Source organism: Carassius auratus, unplaced genomic scaffold, assembly GCF_003368295.1.
Source record: "Carassius auratus strain Wakin unplaced genomic scaffold, ASM336829v1 scaf_tig00011476, whole genome shotgun sequence".
Classification (NCBI taxonomy): domain Eukaryota; kingdom Metazoa; phylum Chordata; class Actinopteri; order Cypriniformes; family Cyprinidae; genus Carassius; species Carassius auratus.
Window position 1 is genome coordinate 20,740 of NW_020524204.1, and position 21,244 is coordinate 41,983.

A 21,244-nucleotide genomic window follows, 5' to 3' on the forward strand; every position below is an offset into this window, starting at 1 on the left:
ATGTCACTAGCAGATGAGTAACGCATCTCTTTCGCCAAGCATTCGAATAATGTATCTCTTAAATTGTGAGTCTAGTTGCATCTGATCAAATGTGCATTCTTATTCATTAGCTTGGGTTAAACTAATTTTACTTTGTTGGATCAGCAGCATGTCAATGATGTCTCTATTTTGTTTCTATGTTTTGCCACGGGATCTTCATCCCGTAGTAACTAGGATTTACACAAGCTCCAGTCTGGATCCAGAACACCTGAGAAGAGATGATGCTGACCCTCAGAGGACCCCAGATGATGCTAACCCTGAATCAACAACAGAACTAACAAATATTGCTACAAGTGTGACTGCATCATATAATAATTATTAATTAATAATATTAATAATGTTCATCGTCTGGCTGACTACGTCTTGTATTAATTTTTCTAAAAACCCTGTCAAACGTGCACAAACTGACAGTCACCAACATAAGCTACTACTAACTATTGTAGAAACATAATTTTCTGTAAAGTTGATTTGTATTGTAAAAAGCGCTATAGAAATAAACTTGAATTGAATTGAGTAGATGATGCTGATGTCACTAGCAGGTGTTTCTTCCAGCTCCTTTATTTTTCCCATGCCTAAGCAAGAGCACTTAATTAACATAAAGCAAACAACAATACATGTATTAGTTTGTGTTAAACATAACACTTTAATAAAAACAACAAAGTTAAACCTACAAACTATTATAAAATAATTTTAATTCTGCTTGTACAACAGATGTTTGTTCAACTGCTCGTATTTCCTACATTGTTGTGGATTTTATTGATAACTTTAAATGTCTTTGTTAATTTTGTGTGACTTCAGCCAGAAAGAGACCAGTATAAAAGGGTGATGGCAAAAGTATAAAAACACCGTTTCACTAACCTGCTCGACTGTTAGCATAACTGCTACCATGTGCTACATTAAATATATAACGTTACATCTAACAATACAAATAAAACATACTATATTTGATTAATGTCTATAGTTGCCGGTAAGCTTTTAATAAGTTATTGTTTTAGTTAACACATTACACTCACCTGGGACTGGACGGCTGTTGTAATCGTGCTCCAGCACCATCTCGACATTTACTGCTATGCACCACAAACATCCCGTTTTGACGCGTGATTTAACGTCTCCGCAACTTTTCCACGCAAACCTGGAAGGCACAGCCCACGGTATGAGATCGGCCGTACTCCGGTTGGACACAGACCTCATCCTCCGTGAATAGCACACACTAAAGTACCTTTACTCACAGTAATTGTCGCCTCCTCCTCTGCCTCATAGCCCAATGTCAACGCTTTTTTTATTTTCGTTGGTGGGAAAACTATGAAATGATAAATAATGTTTTTTTTATTAGAACACAAAGGCACACATCTGAATACTTTTGGTCTCCGCCATTTTTCGGAAAGCGAATGAACGCTATAAGGCTTTCACTGGAAAATAACTTGAGATTCAGAGCGAGTTCATTTGATTCAATTCGGGACTCCGAAGTGCGTTTCGGGAATCATTTGATCGATTGAATCTTGATATTACCAAACAGCAGGGAGAGGAAGAGTACATATAAGTCATGATCTGCAAGATTACCACAATCTGAGGCATCAGAGCGAGTTCGCATTTGATTCAGATCGGGACTCCGAAGCGTGTTTTGCAAATCAGGCTTCGGAGTTCGCAAAACATTTGATTCAGATCGCGACTCCGAATCACGTTTCGCGAATCATTTGATCTGGGCTTCGGAGTTCGCAAAACATTTGATTCAGAACATTTGATTCAGGTTTGATTCAGAACATTTGATTCAGGTTTGATTCAGATCGGGACTCCGAAGCGCGTTTCACAAATAATTTGATCGGGGCTTCGGAGTTCGCAAAACATTTGATTCAGAACATTTGATTCAGGTTTGATTCAGATCGGGACTCCGAATCACGTTTCACAAATAATTTGATCGGGGCTTCGGAGTTCGCAAAACATTTGATTCAGAACATTTGATTCAGGTTTGATTCAGATCGGGACTCCGAATCACGTTTCGCGAATCATTTGACCTGGGCTTCGGAATTCGCAAAACATTTGATTCAGATCGCGACTCCGAATCACGTTTCGCGAATCATTTGATCGGGGCTTTGGAGTTCGCAAAACATTTGATTCAGATCGCGACTCCGAATCATGTTTCGCGAATCATTTGATCTGGGCTTCGGAGTTCGCAAAACATTTGATTCAGAACATTTGATTCAGATCGGGACTCCGAAGCGCGTTTCGCGAATCATTTGAGATCAGGCCTTTAGAGCGGATTTGCAAAACATTTGATTTTATTATGTATTTGTCTTGATCAACTTTTAATAAAGAGAAAAGAGGTTTAGAGACAGATTTTTGTTAATAGCCTGTAAATAATTAGCCTGACTATGTCAGACTTCCTACTTCTGCTCAATTTCATTTAGCTTCTGTACTCATAAACTTTATAAAGTTTAAGCAAAAATAAATAAATAATAAATAAAAAAATAATTATAGATTTATTTAAATAATTAGTTTTAGTAAACGAAATTAGATAAAAATAAAATACAGATTAAGTTAAATATAGGAGTACACTAAAAATTTGATTAAAATAAATGAAAAATAAGGCTAGGTTATACACGTTTTGATTAAAATAAATGATTAAGAAATAATAAACGTAAACTAAAACGTGAACAACTAAATTATACAAGGTATATAAAAGTGAAATTAAAAAAATAAATTCAAATATATATTAGTAAACCTATATAAAATAGACTAAAATATAAGTGAACTATAAAAAGCGGATACAAAAATTCTGTATAAAATTTTTAAATGATTAGATTATTAAATGAGTCTAAAGTACACAAGAAAAGAAAAAACTGAAAAAAAAAAAATATATATATATATATATATATATTTTTTTTTTAAATAAGAGGACTAACAGTGTGGTACTGAAGTGAGTTAAAGAAAAACAGAAACTAAATATTTTCCAAATAATATTTAACATTGGTATGATACATAGCATCAGATTTTAAATTTAAAACGATGAGGGTCTTATACTTTAACTGTTTAGATAGCTGCTAACCTGAGGGTCCATTGCATGAGGATGATTGTTGATGACAGTTACATGTTCTGTCTATCAGACTTTCACCGTACGGTGAAGGATAAGATGTCCAAGAGTCTCAGGAACGTGATTAACCCATTGGATGCCATTGAGAAATTCAGTGTGGATGGTTTGAGATAGAGACGAGTCAAAATCGTAATGAATTCTTGAACCTTACCATGATTTAATGCAGTAAAATATAATAATGGTGTTGTGGTTGCACAGAAATCGAAGCAGACAGTGATTTAAGGTCACACGCTCTACAATGCACAACAAACTGACATGATTTCTTTAATTAGAAACACACGAAAACTGAAAAATGTACAAATCGAAATAAAATAAACAAGGTTGCAATATTCTTATACTCTCCTTTACTTTTTTTTTTTTTTACATCATAAACTCTTCCATGGTTCACCCCGGAATGAATCCTTTCAGAAAACAACAACTCTACTTCAGACTCGGAGAGAATCCTCTAACGTGGACTAAACTAGTCTTCATCACTGGTGAAATGCATTCAGATGCTCTCAGAAATAGGAGTTGGTGTTCTGTCCCGGTTGAGTACCTAGAGAAACAAAAACGCCATTTCAATAAAGAAAACGACACATTTTTACTTTCTTTGCATTGGTCAAGAACAGCACTAAGAATGAAAACAATTAAATATAAAAAGCATGAATTTAAATAAAACACTGGGGTTTTCCTAGTCGACTCGACTGGTGGATTAAATGACTACTAGTTGCATATTTTTATGAATTTTATTTCCACAATGCACCGAATTGCAAAATCCAGTCATGAGAACAGATTTGTCTATATATGTAATTTCAGAATTTGAAAATTTTTGAATGAATAAAACGAATCAGGAGTCTGTGCACATTAAACTACAAAAAATATTTAAATATAAATCCTGGAAGTTCTGCATGTCTCTGAGCAAATTAAGCCACAGTATTCCCAAAACATTAACATATAATATAAACATACGTTAACTCCAGAGCTGCTCTGAGAATCACTTCATAAGCATTTGATAGTTCAATTTCATGTCATATACTCACACAAACTTAAAAGGTCCTCTCAGCAACTCGTCATAATAAAAGTTAAGTTTAACTTGATGAAACTGTGACAGAAATATATAACTTTTGAACAACAATGTATTTCTTAATACTACTACTACTAATAAAATGGGTATTAAACATTTTTTTTAAAGAAGTAAAGGTGCATCTCAAGAAATTAGAATGTCATGGAAAAGTTTCAGTAATTCAACTCAAATTGTGAAACTTGTGTATTAAATATATTCAAAGCACAAAGACTGAAGTAATTTAAGTCTTTGGTTCTTTTAATTGTGATGATTTTGGCTCACATTTAACAAAAACCCACCAATTCACAACCTCAACAAATCAGAATACTTCATAAGACCAATAAAAAAAAAAAAAAAACATTCTTAGTGAATTGATGGCCTTCTGGAAAGTATGTTCATTTACTGTACATGTACTAAATACTTGGTAGGGTCTCCTTTTGCTTTAATTGCTGCCTCAATTCGGCATGGCATGGAGGTGATCAGTTTGTGGCACTGCTGAGGTGATCTGGAAGGACCCTTAGCTCATCTGCATTGTTTGGTCTCTTGTTTCTCATCTTCCTCTTGACAATAGCCCATAGATTTTCTCTGGGGTTCAGGTCTGGTGAGTTTGCTGGCCAGTCAAGCACACCAACACCATGGTCATTTAACCAACTTTAACGTACCTGTAATACCTGTGGGCAGGTGCCAAATCCTGCTGGAAAATGAAATCCGCATCTTCAAAAAGCTGGTTAGCAGAAGGAAGCATGAAGTGCTCCAAAATTTCTTGGTAAACGGGGGCAGTGACTTTGGTTTTCAAAAAACACAATGGACCAACACCAGCAGATGACATTGAACCCCAAATTATCACAGACTGTGGAAACTTAACACTGGACTTCAAGCAGCTTGGGCTATGAGCTTCTCCACCCTTCCTCCAGACACTAGAAGCTTGGTTTCCAAATGAAATTTAAAACTTGCTCTCATCTGAAAAGAGGACTTTTCACCACTGGGAAACAGTCCAGTTCTTCTTCTCCTCAGCCCGTGTAAGACTCCTCTGACGTTGTCTGTGGTTCAGCAAATTCCTCGACTCTTCTGTGTGTGGTGCTCTTGATGCCTTGACCCCAGCCTCAATCCAAACCTTGTGAAGTTCACTCAAATTCTTGAATCGATTTTACTTGACAATCCTCATAAGGCTGCAGTTCTCTCGGTTGGTTGTGCATCTTTTTCTTCCACACTTTTTTCCTTCCACTCAACTTTCTGTTAACATGCTTAGATACAGCACTCTGTGAAAAGCCAGCTTCTTTGGCAATGAATGTTTGCATCTTACCCTCCTTGTGAAGGGAGTCAATGATTGTCTTCTGGACAACTGTCTGATCAGCAGTCTTCCTCATGATTGTGTAGCCTAGTGAACCAAACTAAGAGACCACTTTGAAGGCTCAGGAAAACTTTGCAGGTGTTTTGAGTTGATTAGCTGATTGGCTTGTCAAAATATTCAAATTTGTTGAGAAAGTGAATTGGTGGGTTTTAGTTAAATGTGAGCCAAAATCATCACAATTAAAAGAACCAAAGACTTCATCTACTTCAGTCTGTGTGCACTGAATTTATTTAAAAGACGAGTTTCACAATTTGAGTTGAATTACTGAAATAAATGAACTTTTCCACAACATTCTAATTTTTTGAGATGCACCTGTATATACACACAATTTTAACAGCACACCTGTTGTGCACCACGTTGTTTGCCAAAAAATGTAAGGGTGTAATTTTCATTGGATTACAAGAAGAACTGAATTAACTTATGCCTTCATTTGATTACCAGGAAAAACAAATTTCAAATGACAAACTAAAATGAAAGCATATTTCAAGTTGTCTCCACCAGAAAACAATGCCAGTGCAGTCGCACTTTAACAGCTTTGACTCAAACACTTGGATATGTGCCTAATACTGTAGCACACATTTATCTAGCTTAATGTTAGATTGAGCAGCTGTGTCAAGTAGGGCTGCACGATATTGGGAAAAAATGACATTGCGATTTTATTTTTCTGCGATATTGCGAAAAATGGGGTGAGCACACTTACATTCTCATTTTAAATGATTTAAACATCGACACCATCGTGTCAATTGATTAATATGCGTGAGGGAGAGAGAGCAAGACAGCACTTGTGTTGTTTGAAGACGGTCACACGTGTGCGCTCTCTCTCTCTCTCTCTCTCTCTCTCACATTCTCTCTCGCACGCAGTGTTCTCTCTCTCCCTCAGTCTCTCTCACTCTCTCTCGCGCTCGCTCGCTCGCTCTCTCTCTCCTCTCGCGCGTTCTCTCGCTCTCGCGTGCACAGCGCTCTCTCGCACTCTCTCTCTCTCTATCTCTCTCGCGTGCACAGCACTCTCTTTCTCATTCTCTCTCTCTCTCTCACTCTGCCCTGTCAAACTGACAGGACTTAAAAACACATGCAAATTATAAAATTTCACTCTATGATGGTTAAGCTGTGCATCTCATCCTGCGATGTGACTATCGTGGATTCGTACATCGCGATATCGATGCTTAAACAACACATCGTGCAGCCCTAGTGTCAAGTTGCTACTAAGAAATTTCACTAACAAATGATAAGCCAAAATTGACTAACATTTAGTAGACTATAAGGGGACAGACCCGCAAGACATAAGGATTCATGTTAATATGGTCCAATGTCCTGTCATGAGCATTTGAAAACTGTTGGAGGTTTGAAACAGAGTAATGTAAATATTGAAGCATACTTGAGAGCTGCTGCTGGAGCTGTCTGACCAGTGCTGCGGTCTGCTGCTGCTGCTGGGTCTGCTGCATGCCTTGCCGAGGGAACTGAGACAAAATACAGAAGAAAATATTCAGAATGTACAGAAAGCCACAGAAGCCTTTAGAACTGTTGTGTAATGTCTATGTACTAGGGCTGTGAGAGTGAATCAATGCATCGCGATTTGAAAAATGATTATGCATCAATTCAGAGATTTTCTAAATGCATGGCGATTCTCTCTTGAATCAATTCTGAGCTTAGTTTTTAACAGATAACAGTTTCAGAAACAGCTGCACTCTGCTTGCTTCCAATGGCTTCCATTTACTCATCTCCTCACCCATTTGTGTTTCAGTACATGGTGCATTTTAAAAGTACGTAATCTCACCATGGGCTGCATCCCCAGGGCCTGAGCGGGAGGCTGGGCTGCTGCCACCTGCTGCTGTTGAACCTGCTGCTGCTGAACCTGCTGCTGCTGCTGTTGATGCTGTTGAACCTGCTGCTGTTGCTGCTGCTGCTGTTGATGCTGCTGCTGCTGTTGCACTTGTTGCTGAACCTGCTGCTGTTGCACCTGCTGCTGCACCTGCTGCTGCAAGACAAATACAATAACATTACAGGTGAATCCCGCCAGTCTAGGCATTATGTGAAATGTGCAGTATTCCAAAATATATGGCTGGGCGATATAAATCTAAAATCAAAACCTCGGTTGATTGAACACATCACCTCGATTATGATTATTATTATTATTTTTTTCAGGTTCACACTGTAAATACTCAACTATTAAGAGTGAAAATAATAAAGAAAATAATTATGCAATGAATATAAATGAATAATGCCATGCCAAAAGTTTCGATTTCTTTTGGATTAATCATCCATCTCTACCACAATGCATTGGGGTGTGTGGTGTACGTACTCGATGAACTGGATGCTGTCTGATCAGCTGCTGTTGCTGCTGCTGCTGGGCTTGTTGTTGTTGTTGTTGTTGCTGCTGCTGCTCCATCATCTGATTGGGCCTCATGTTGGGGTGCATGCCCTGTGGTCCCATGTGACCTTGAGCCAGGCTCTGCATCATTGGCGTCTGCTGCATGGACTGATGGGAAAACCTGTAACAGATGGTGAAAGTTGAGCTGACTTCAAAGTAGGGTTTTGCCAGCAGGAGGCACTTTTGGAGTGGTAGGCAGACTGACCTTTGCGTGTTCTGCATTGTGTGTGCGTATCCTGCAGGAGCCTGTTGATGCACGTAGCCACTAGGCCTCTGCTGCATTTGCCTGAGAGAGTCCACCATGGCTGGGTTTGTGCCAGGATGTCCCTGGAAGCCCGGGTTACCGTACGAGGAAGAAACTATTCCCCCGGGCTGGGAGGGGTGCGGCGGCATCCCCAATTGTGAGCCGTACGTGGTGTAACCCTGGGAAAGATTTTGATTAGAGAGATATGGGCCGTTATCTCCGGGTTTCAGTGAATGCTGAACATATCAACACTGCAAATTTGTCTATACTTGCCTGTGTGGGCTGCATCGATGGATACTGTTGATTAGGTGCCACCTGTCTAATCTGCTGTCCAAGTAAATGATTATGATTCTAGATAAGTGCAAACAGAGCGTTAAAAAACATAAATGCCTTCCATTTCTTGAAAATGATCATCCAACAGTTCTGAATTAAACATTCACAAACCACTAGGAGACAAAACATAAACAAAAAAACACAGATGTTGCTTGCTCATTGATCTCCTTGATGGTCTACATCAGTGGTTTTCAAACTTTACTGTAGGTGCAACCCATTTTTTCAAATTTTTTCCAAAAAAAGTGCTATAAAGTTGCAATTCTGTTTTAAAAAGTCAGAATTGTGAGATGCAAACTTAAAATAAGTTAGTTTTTTTTCCCTCATAACTGGACTCACAATTATGAGGTTCGCACAATTCGGAGAAAAAAAGTCAAAATTGTAAGTAAAAAAGATATAAACTGGCAATTGCAAGAAAAAAGTCAATTTCTATCTCATATTCTGAGGGAGAAAAAAAATCTGAATTGTGAGATACAAAAGATTGCAATTTTATTTAAAGTTTTTTATTGTTTTATTTAGTGGTTTAAATGGACCACCATATCCACATATTTAAACCATTTACATGCAATCAAGTCAAGCATAATAACACTGCAGTTTTACACTATTTGGATGAAAAGGACCCTCAGTGTAGGGGGGAAAACTGCTGAAGATACATAATTGTGCTAGTTCTGATTAAAACGTGGGCTGGTTTTCTTTTGCTGACCTGTCAACCCTGTTTTTTATTACCAGTTGTTGTTGGCTTGTATATGAAGCAAGATTTGGACTTGAAAAATGGTAACGCATGATGTCAGACTTCTCCAAGTCAAGTCATGAGTCCTAAAAATGTGTGGGGCCCTCTGCAGTACATGTTTGCTTTAGCAATCACCACAAATTACAGGACATGTACTAAAAGGACAAAGCAGATAACTAATAAGACAACATACAAGGAAAACCATGTGTGTTTTTGGTCTGGGGTCTTGATCAGTAAAACCAGACTCACCAGTCTGACCTGTAGCTGCTGACGGAGAATCTGCCCCTGAGGCATGTTCGGGGACGGCTTGTAGCCCATCTGGAACGGCTTGTCCATTCCCGTAATGTTGACCATGCCAGGACCCTGCATGCTAGTCATGCTGTAGGTGGGACGTTGAAGAATTTTGCCCATAGGACCCCTGGGACGGAAAGTTGGCTCTAAACCGGGGCCTCCTTAGGTGGAGAACACGAAAAAAACATAAAAGACAACTAAATATATATATATGTATGATGTCCAACATGCATATCATGGTGCTAAAATGACTGAAACAACTGCTTTATGAGGTTAAACAGTCGAAGAGGTTAAAAGGCATGCACTGACCTGGTGGCAGAGGCTGGTTTTGGGCATATATGTTCATTGGAGCCTGGTAGCCCATTCGGAAAGGCATGTTTGACTGGCTCATGTTCATCAGATCAGGAGCCATGCCCGGCATGTACTGCATGACTGGGTTGTGCGGCTTGTACTCCTAAACCACAGGAAATTACAGAAAACATAAGACTTTTTAACTCTTGGGGGTGCAAAAAAATCTAAATACTGAGAAAATCACGTTTAAAGTTGTCCAAATTAATTTTTAGCAATGCATATTACTAATCAGAAATTAAGTTTTGATACATTTACGGTAGGACATTTACAAAATATCTTCATGGAACATGATGTTTACTTAATATCCTTATGATTTTTGGCATAAAAGAAAAATCTATAATTTTGACCCATGCAATGTTTTTTTGGCTATTGCTACAGAGACACCCCAGAGACTTAACACTGCTTCTGTGCTCCAGGGTCACAAATATCAAATCTCCCTAATCTTAAAGTAAAATGCTGACTCCGGAAGTAGTATAAGACTTTGAAGCTTTGGGGATTTTGATGGAAGCGATCGACTTTGATCCAGATTGAGTCTTTTACAAAAACTTGTTTTTTGAAATGTCCCTTTATATAAAACTTCCCCACATTGCTGATAAAAAAAAAAAAAGAATGCATGAAACTACAATTATTTTTTTTGTTTGTTTGTTTAAAATCAGATGTTCTGGTTCTCTCGTGACATATTGCACATTCAGATATTTATACAATAACACACTTTAAGGGACATGAACATTTTGTGAAAATGATCAAAAATGCTGCTGTGGCTTGGAACTTCTTTATGTTTTTATAAACATAAACAGGGAAAGACTAAAGAAAAATACTTCTAAAGGATCTACTTGAAATGCATTATTTCCCCTCATATGTACCTCTTGTTTATTTGCAGATGTCTGTTTCTTTTTCTTTTTCTTCTTTGCGGTGTCAGGTGCGACATTAGAGACGCTCTTCTCCGGCTTCCCAGGATCCACCTTCTTGTCCGGCTCAGGAGGCACAGGTGTGGGTGGCTCTTCCTCCTCTTGGGGCAGGTTGAGGGGTGCCAGATAGTAACTGCGCTGTTTGGGCTTTATGTGAGTGTGGTAAAGCAGGAGCCGCTGCTGCTCCTCATACTTGGTGACTTTGCGGTCGACCCGCACGGTCCCAAACCAGCCCCAGGACAGCGGAGCCGAGTGCTTCAGACCCTCGAACACGTCCCAAGGAGAGATCTTCTGCTTAGTCGACACCTGAAGACCCTGTGTGTGAGAAAATCACAGTGTAAAGGTGAGCGAATGGCCTTAAGTGGAGCAGCGCTACCACACCTATGATGTGCTACGTACCTCTTTTTCGAATCCAGCTATTTTGTTGCCCTTCGTGTCAATGAGTGACCCCTGGGGCTCACAGGTGATGACATCACGAGTCTGTTTGGGAAGAGGCAGCAATTGACGCACTTTCTCCAAGCTCTCGGACTGACGGTCACCGAGCTCTTTCTGCAAGGAAAAGCATTTCCAGAAGAATAGTGAGTGCCTCTTGCCTGTGCAAAGTTAATGCATTGATAAAATGTTGCTTATTACAGTTGCTGTAAGTTCAGAGGGGTTTTGTGCAGTTTTAGAAGATGCTTCTCTTATCCTCACTTTTGACTGCATTTATTTAGTAAACATACACGCATTTATTTAGTAAACATACATGCATGCATTTATTTAGTAAACATACACGCATTTATTTAGTAAACATACATGCATGCATTTATTTAGTAAACATACATGCATGCATTTCTTTAGTAAAAATACACGCATTTCTTTAGTAAAAATACACGCATTTCTTAAGTAAAAATACACGCATTTCTTTAGTAAAAATACACGCATTTCTTTAGTAAAAATACACGCATTTCTTTAGTAAAAATACACGCATTTCTTAAGTAAAAATACACGCATTTCTTTAGTAAAAATACACGCATTTCTTTAGTAAAAATACACGCATTTCTTTAGTAAAAATACACGCATTTCTTTAGTAAAAATACACGCATTTCTTAAGTAAAAATACACGCAATTGTTTTGTAAAAATACACGCATTTGTTTAGTAAAAATACACGCATTTCTTTAGTAAAAATACACACATTTCTTTAGTAAAAATACACGCATTTCTTTAGTAAAAATACACGCATTTCTTTAGTAAAAATACACGCATTTCTTAAGTAAAAATACACGCATTTCTTTAGTAAAAATACACGCATTTCTTTAGTAAAAATACACGCATTTCTTTAGTAAAAATACACGCATTTCTTTAGTAAAAATACACGCATTTCTTTAGTAAAAATACACGCATTTCTTAAGTAAAAATACACGCATTTCTTTAGTAAAAATACACGCATTTCTTTAGTAAAAATACACGCATTTTTTAAGTAAAAATACACGCATTTCTTTAGTAAAAATACACGCATTTCTTTAGTAAAAATACACGCATTTCTTTAGTAAAAATACACGCATTTCTTTAGTAAAAATACACGCATTTCTTTAGTAAAAATACACGCATTTCTTAAGTAAAAATACACGCAATTGTTTTGTAAAAATACACGCATTTGTTTAGTAAAAATACATGCATTTAGTAAAAATACAGTAAAAAGTCAAATATAATTGCAATTCAAAATAACCATTTTCTATATGAATATATCTTAAATCTGATGCAAAGCTAAATTGTCAGCATCATTCCTCCAGTCTTCAGTGTCACTTGATCTTCAGAAATTATTTTAATATACTTATTTGCTTTGCTGAATAATATAACAGCTTTTTAGTGCCACATAAACAATAATACAAAATAAAAAATCAAAGATTTTTTTAAAGTCATAACATTTTGAGAATAAGGTCTTAATACTTTAAGAAAGTCATGGCAATATGAATTTAAAGAATTAAGAAAACAGACGTGTCATTTTGAGAATAGCGTAATAATTTAAGAAAAAAGTCAATGTTTTGAGAATGATGTCAAAGCATTGTGAAATTAAAGTTGTAACATTTTAAAAATAATGTCAAAATATTACTAAAGTCATAGCATTATGAGATTAAAATCATAGTACTTTGAGGAAACTCATAATATACTCGTTAACTTAAGTTACACTGTTGTCTTATACTGAGATAAATAAAGTTAGGTGACTGTTTAGATGCTGTTTTATAGACATATAAATGATTGGAAATAATATTTCATATCTTCATGTCCTTTAGTTATTAATAGCGCACCAGTCACCCAATATTCACAATAAGCTTTGCACTTTAATAAATCAAAGTCTCATCTTTCAAATTCTCTGTGCTCCTTATTGACTTGACTAAGTAAAGCCTATTCTGGTTTTCTAAGCAGAATCAGTATTGCTCTGTCTCACCCTGAGCTTCTTGACCAGGTTCATGTAGGCCCTCTTATTCTCCTCCATACTGCCCTGAGAGATGCTGGACATGTCAGCCGCCAGAGTGCCGTTAATCAACACGCTCAGCATGTCTAACACCGTCGTGAAGAGCTCACTAAAGGGAAACAAGAAACATCATTAAAATTAAGAGAGTATGGCACAGGTTAATCAGAGACTGTGTCGGATCTCACTTGTTAGACTGCATGTCCACCGTGCCACTGCTGATGATGTCCAGCAGAAGCACCGCCCACTCCGTCGTCTGCTGTGTGCTGCGCTGCACCGTATCAAACATCCCTCCCACCTACAGACCACGAGACACCAAACAACAAATCAGCTCAGTGCAGTTTCACCACATCTTGGAAGGGTTGGGTACCATTTGTATTGTATCGTTTCTGATTCTTATAAATTCCTAGTTTAGATTCCAGAAATAATAATAATAATAAAAAAAAAGCTTTTTGCAAACCAACAGTTCACTCACAAGAGGAACTTTTGCCAATGCTTTTAACAAAATACTACAGCAAAAACAACTAAATTTCAAATATTAAAGAGTTAAAGACAAGTAAATAGGAATAAAACATAAATTAGCAATCACATAAATAAATAAATAAATAACTAGTGATCAACCGATATATCGGCCGATATTTAGCATTTTTTTTATATCGGCATTAGCCGATACGTTTTTTTTCTGTTTGGCCGATGTGTTGAGGCGGGACTTTTATTTTGACAGCGCTTTTATTTTGTTCATTGTCGTCGTTAACAGTTCTGTCTAATACATATAGAATCTGTCTAATAATATTTGATAGAACGGTTAAACAAAAGAATTACAATGTATACAAAAAGTATTATAACGATTGCTTTTATATGATCAGTAATAGAAAGGCAAACATTAAAATACTTTCTCGTTTGCCTTCAACATCAAGCAAATATGCATTTACATCATTTAAATGAATCTTTTAATGACTAATGAACATTTAATTTCACAAACCTTGCAAATTTAGTCGAATCGAGCTGTGAGTTCTTGTGAAGTGTGCATGTATCCAGTATGATCGCTTGTTCTCTGCATGACTTTTGGTGCAGATTGAATGCTTTAAACATTAAATTTGTGATTTCAAATTATGCTGTGCTTTATGCATGTGCCTGCTGTCATATTCATGTCATTTTCACTGTGTGTAAAATGAGTTAGTTGGCTTTATTTGAAAAAATATGATTACCAATGCACACAAACTTCCCAGAATACGGAGTACCCTGTTGGTTACAGATTACTTCCTTTAAATGTATTTTATTCATTTGTTGAAAATATGTTTTTTTCATCTAAAGTATGTTTATTTTACAAATTTATTTTTTAAACCATTTTCAAATGATTAACAATTTCTGAAATATCAATTAAAATAAATAAAATTATATCGGCTCGATATCCGCTTTCCAAGATATCGGCAGTCAAAAAAAACACAATATCGGTCGACCACTGAATACAACTGAACCAAATTTCAGGTACAGATACTGTAATTAAAAGCGTAAAATCACTGCATAGTTTTCTTTCATAAAATCTAGATTATTGAAGATATTAAAGATATTCAGTCTAGATCAGTGAATGATTTTCTTTAGTTCTTCAATTAACATTATTGACAGGCAGCTGATGTCTTTTTAACACCGAACACACACAGATATAAAGATACTGTACACGTGTGTTTTCTTGCTCATCTGTTCACGTTCATTTAAGACAAACACGTCTGTGTTTATGATATTATACTGACGGAGTTTGCTGCATACTGGTCAATAAACATGAAAGAAGTCAGTTTTTTCTCTGTAGTGGAAATGCACAGAATGGTTTGGGAACAGACAAGGTCTTTCCGTTCCTGCACTTAAATAATTTTTAAAAAATCATTAAAATCCGAATGCAGGAATCGTTAAGCAGAACCGAAATGCACATGTCTTATAAAATACCCGGTTCTTTGAAATATCTGAAATGGAACCAGTTTCGATACCCAACCCTTACATCTCGGCGAGTTTAACCTCATGCACATAATACAAGGAAACAAGATTGATGAGAGGCAGATCAACACAGAGACTGTACTTCATTAGTCAGCCTGAAGGCACATGATGAATGAGAGAAAGAGATAACGGTTGCGCACCAGATTGAGTCGCAGCTTCAAGGCCTCGTGCATCATCTGCTTGGCCTTGCAGTCGTCCTGGTACTGGTCCTCACGCCAGTTAGTCACAATCTGACAGGAGAGGAATACATCACATCAGGCCAAAGAGATGAGATGCATTTATCTGACAGTGACACGGTGTGTGTTGATGATGTACCTGCTGGACTTGGCTGTAGAGGGAAGTCAGGAGACCCTCTCTCTGCTCGTCTTGTCCCTTGAGACACGTCAGCACCAGAGAGAGGAAGGGCTGCTGGCTCAGGAGAGACATACTGAAAGAGAAGAGAAAATGCAAAAATGCTAAATTTACAATCCATTACAATCCAAGGCTTTTCAACATGTTTAGGTACATTTGAGGCGTTAGACATCAGGAGAAATGCAACCGTTTAAATGTTGCAGCAGCTTAAAAACCGAGTACCTTTTTTGTTTCTGCCGATCTCTTTCTTTCCTCGAGGAGGGACCCAGGTGCTGTCCCTTCTCCAGTTCTTCACCCGCAGCCTTCAACACGTGACCCTGCACCGAGGTGGGCAGCTTCCCAATCAGAGGAGCCACTAACCAGACCCCTGAACGCTCGGAGGAACTGGAGGAAACACAACAACAACATCAGTGTGAGAGAAACACACAGGGCAGCGCTCTCTTCTCAGACACTGATAGGAACACAGGTGTTGTTTGAAGAAGAGAAGGCCAGTCCATCAAGCAGGAAGAAAATAAAAGCTCAAAGCAATGATTGGGGTCACCGACCTGAGCACAGGTTTGAGTTTGCTGGCACTGTTGGTATTAGAGACGGAGCTGCTGGAAACCGCAGAGCCATTCCAGGAAGGGTTACTAGAGTTCATCTCAGCAGACTTCTGGAAAACTTCGATGGTGGCCTTGGCTATGTTCTCCAGAAGAGAATACAGCTCCTGTAAAGAGTGGGTTCAGATGTACAAACCTTAAAGAAAAGACGAGAAATCATCAAGGAGGAGGTGAATAACTCTTACGTTATTCGAGCTTTGCTTGATCATGAGCTGCAGCTCGAGAGAGGACTGTCTCATCGTCCACTGGTCCATGTTCTGTAAGCAGAAAAACAGACGGGATATGGAGCTTTTAAAGCAAACTGAGCTTAAGAGCCCCAGCTGGATGTTAATCGTCTATGAAGATTAACACCAATCCTGAAAAATGAGCTGCACAAGTCATTAATGGCTAAAAGGCGCTAAATGAATAATTAAGTTCTTGTTCATCGTCTGTTGCTCTTCCATCGCAGAGAGTTGTGTTTAAAACACCCTTCATGTACACAAGTGCATCACCAAATGTAACTGCAAAATCAATGACTGTTTTCAAACAGGTTTCTAGAGCACTCCTCACTAAATGTGTATAAATATTCAGTATATTTAGGTTGGTGGGTGGACGCCAAATCACTTTAAAGTTAGAAAATCGCTTTCCAGTTTGTTTACAGTGATTTAACAGGTACTAAAAACCAATTTTTCTGTTGTGACAGTGTCAGTCCACATCACATTCTCTCTGGCATTTTTAAGGAAGCCAAATCACTTAAATATAATAATAAAATTAAATTATCACAGCACATGCAGAGACCCGAGTTTTCTGCCTTTATTGTGAACTGAGCTGCTCTGAGACACATTTGAATAGAAAGCCTAATTAATTTTAATAATATATTCACTTTTTAATGCCATGCCAGCATCAAGGCTCTTTTCATGGCCATCTCTGAATAAATTATGCAAGGTATACAATTAGCAAAAGGTTCTAAAAGACATTTCAGATGTACACAAGACGAAAATTCTAAAATACGTTCAGGTGATAAATTTTTTAATAAATCAGTTAGACACACCTCTGAATAAAACCGTTGTCTATTTATTAGGGATGCATCGAATATTAAGCAACCGAAATTATTCGGCCAAGAATAGCAAAAAATATCTCTCTTTCGGTGTTCGGCCGAATAATATGTTGCAAATTATAACTAACGCAATCAAACAGAGGCATGCAATAATACAGCAAACATGTCGGCAGTGTGAAAGTATTTAAAACTATCAGAGAAAGACAAAGCACTGACATCAAGAGAGATTTTTTAGTGCTGCATCACGTCTCCGATGAGAGAAGAGGTTATGTATGATGACTAAAATTGTGTAATTACCTCAAATGATTAGTAAATAAACTGCAGAATGTTATATTTTCTAATGCACGCACAACTGAACTGAACTGGATATTCATTAATTGTTCGGTAACATTTTTAAGAATTTTTTTAAGGCATGTGACAATGTGATGTGTGCTACACATCTTCCCAAATTCTTATTGAGAATAATTAAAAAATTTGCATGCTGTTTGTCTAAAAAAAGAAGCACTGAGATCTTCCTGTGGGTTTCTGTCAAAATAAAATCAGAGAAAAAGCAGCAACTCCATCAACATTCATAAATGATAGTATTGGAATTTTACTGTTATTCTGTAAAATAAGATAAAACAAGACAATAATACATTTATTCTAACCTTCACACATTGTATTCAAATTGGGATGTGTAATCTATTCTAAAGTTTTAAATGTAAAAAAAATATCCGCTTAACAAGGCTGCCTTTATTTGTACGGTAAAAAATGCATGCCTGATTCAAATGTCCAAAAATAATATTTTACTAACTTAACTAAGTTAAATAGTGCTCTGTTGGTACAATGTCTGCTAGAATGTAAAAAAAAAAAAAATCAGTAAATAAAATAAGTAAATATTTTCATAAATAGTTGTTTTGTAATTGATTTGTTTATTTGAAAAGCACGAAAAAAAACAACAGTAAAAAGCACAATTAGGCAATTAAATTAATGCAATGGTAAACAAAAAAAAAGGCAAAATAGGCCTACATGGGGGGAAATTTGTTTCATTTTGTTTGGATTTGGCTGAGAATTTTCATTTCGGCGCATCCCTACTATTTAAATTAAAAAATCGGTTCCTCAGTCATTTTAGTTTGGCAGCCTAATTAATTCAATGTTAGATACTTTGCTAAAGCAACAACGTAAATCCCAATGTTAGAGGCCTGATGGGGTCATGTGAGAGCGTGTGACCTGCAGGATGCGTTTGATGCGCTGTCTCTGAGGATTCTCGCCCTCCTCGCTGTCCAGATGTCTGTGTGGGTAACAGATGAGCTGCAGTAAGCGCTGAGCTTGGATGTTCACCAGCACTGGATCCTGCAGAGCACTGCTGTCCTCCGACAGAGACTTCAGACACCGCTCTCCAACCCACTCCTGAACCACAGAGAAAATCAGATGAATTAAATCTTAAGCGAAGAAAAGAGTTAAATTTTTCAACTTGAAGGGAGCAGTGTGCTGCTGATCTTTGATCACTTTTAGAGTCTTTACGTGACGCATTTTCTCATTTATAAGCCAGTGGTTTGGAAGTCACTCAAAAATGCTAGAATCCCTGGAGGATGAGGATATGATCTGCTTGAAACGCTCACCTGTTGGCAGATGCTCTTCAGCACATACTTGGCGTAAACCACCAGACTGGCCGTTTCAATCGAGACGTTACGTCCTCCGGATTTTTTGGAGCCCATGTCATCCTCTCCGATGTCGTCCAGTCCGGCAGAGTGGGAGAAGCCTGAACCCTTCAGCTCAGCATCTCCTGGAGAAATACACACAGAGTCACAGTTTTTAAGGACTGATCAATTCTGAATGCATTAACTACCAGCTGGATCCCATTAGCTCCTTCTCCCACAACAACTTGCTTTCTTCTCCTCTACTTAATCATCTAATGCCTTTGCTGGTCTTCTTGTGTTGTTTTGCATTTACTGGATTATAGTTTAATCTTCTGTATGATCTTCAAAACAATATAAAGTAATAGTTCACTGAGAAATTCATCATCAGATTTGGAGAAATGTAGCATTGCATCACTTGCTCACTAATGGATGCTCTGCCGTGAATGGGTGCCGTCAGAATAAGAGCTGATAAAAACATCACAATAATCCATGTCTATACGTCTAACGTCTTGTAAAGCTGCATTTGTAGAAAAAAAACCCCATCATTAAGACGTTTTAACCTTTAACTGTCGCTTCTGGTTAAAATACCAGCCTAACATCCATAATGAAATGTTTCTCCAGTGAAAAAGTTCCCATCGAAATCCAATCACATCTTTGGTTATAATAGTTTTTTTAAGCTTATTATCAGTGCATGCTCTATGCATATTTCTCCCCTGGCTCAGAAAAGACCAATTTTACTGTAGAAAGCAGTATTATGGAAACAGTTTGACGTTACAAAAGCTTTTTGCTTCACAAGTTAGAATGCAATGGTGCATTTATTGTGGTTTTTATCAGCATTTTGGACTCTTATTCTGGCGGCACCCATTCACTGCAATGATGCAATGCTACATTTCTTCAAATCTGATGAAGAAACAAACTAATCTACATCTTGCATGGTGTACGAGTGAGCACATTTATTTATTTTTAGCAAATGCGTGAAATATGTATTTAATCAGCACTCTAACTGGCTAAAATGTGAATACACAACAGAAAAGTACCCAAAGTCTCACCTAGCATGAAAACAGCCTTTAACACGGCAAACACGGCTCCCACCACGATGCTGTTCTGAGACGCAGCCAGCAGATGTCGGTCACAGGACGATCGGATGCCCACTGTGGATTTGTCTGGGGACAGAAATATTATTCTCAGGGTTATAGTTACTGTCTAGAGTTGTTCAGATGGGATGTGCGAAAGAGAGGTTGATTTACTTTATTTGGAAGGAGCTGTTACCTGATTTGGTGCCGTCTTGGGGACAGGGGTTGCGCTGTGGGGTTCTGAACAGATGAAGCAGGATCCGACAAGTAAGTCTGGCTCCAGATTCAGAATCCTGCTCACTACAGGCTTCACACACACACACACACACACACACGAATGTGTCACAAACATCGTCTGAATATGCTCCCATCATTTCTGGCCCAGAAGGATCCTCAGACTTGATTTAAGATGTTGGTTCAACCAAACACAAACACGTTGTGATGAATTGCTCATGTTGTTCCAAACCAAATGACACATATGTTGGAAAATGCAGACAGAGCTAATCAAATACAGTAAATGGAACCTCAAACAAAACACAAACCTCTCTGATTCAAGCGTGTTGAGCAAATTATCTGTTATCTGCAAAAATCTGTTCATCACCATAAAAATGGATTCTCATGGAATCATCTCACAATGTCTTTTTTTTAATTTTCCAAACATTTGATGGAGAATATTAAAACTTCATTCTTCATTCGTGTTTGAAAGATGAATATAAAAGTCTCATGTTATGAAATGACGTGAGGTAAATGAGTAAAATATATATTTTTTCCTATCCCTTTAAATTCTTGCACACAGTTATCGGATGGTTTTAGATGGAAGTTATATTAAGTATTTTTATGAATTTTACCAATGTTGAAGTTCAATAGCTCCATTGTGAGAACAAGTTTGGAATGATATAAGAGTTAAGTAAATGAACAATTTTTAAAAAAAAATTATAATTAACAGGAACACAAGAGTTAGTGTGATTGCATTATTGCAATGAGATTATTAAATTATCATTTGATGTAGAGGAACCCTTGAATGGAACAGAATCCCACCAGAATATAAAAAGCTAGTGGATTGTCTTAAAAAAAAAAAAAAAAAAAATCCAAATGTCATCAAATCTGAATTGTGTGAACATTTATAGGGAGGTTATAGTTAAAATTTGGGCTTTATATATTGGATTTCTTGGTAAAAATTGGTAAGGAAATTATAAACAGTGCATTCTAAAAGAATTCATAATGCATTATAAATATTCATAAATAATTGTAACAAAAGTTAAAATGCATTATAATATTTGACTGCCATGCATTTTAATGCATTATTCTTTCTAACAACGAATAGCTTAATATTATAATGCATTGCAATATTATAATGTAAACAACTTTGGTTACAATTATTC

General features: G+C 37.3%; 1 pseudogene; it reads right to left on the bottom strand.

Moving 5' to 3' along the window:
* Positions 1–3,260: 3,260 nt before the first annotated feature.
* Positions 3,261–21,244, bottom strand: part of LOC113073147 (mediator of RNA polymerase II transcription subunit 12-like) — a 31,338-nt pseudogene continuing 13,354 nt past the window's right edge.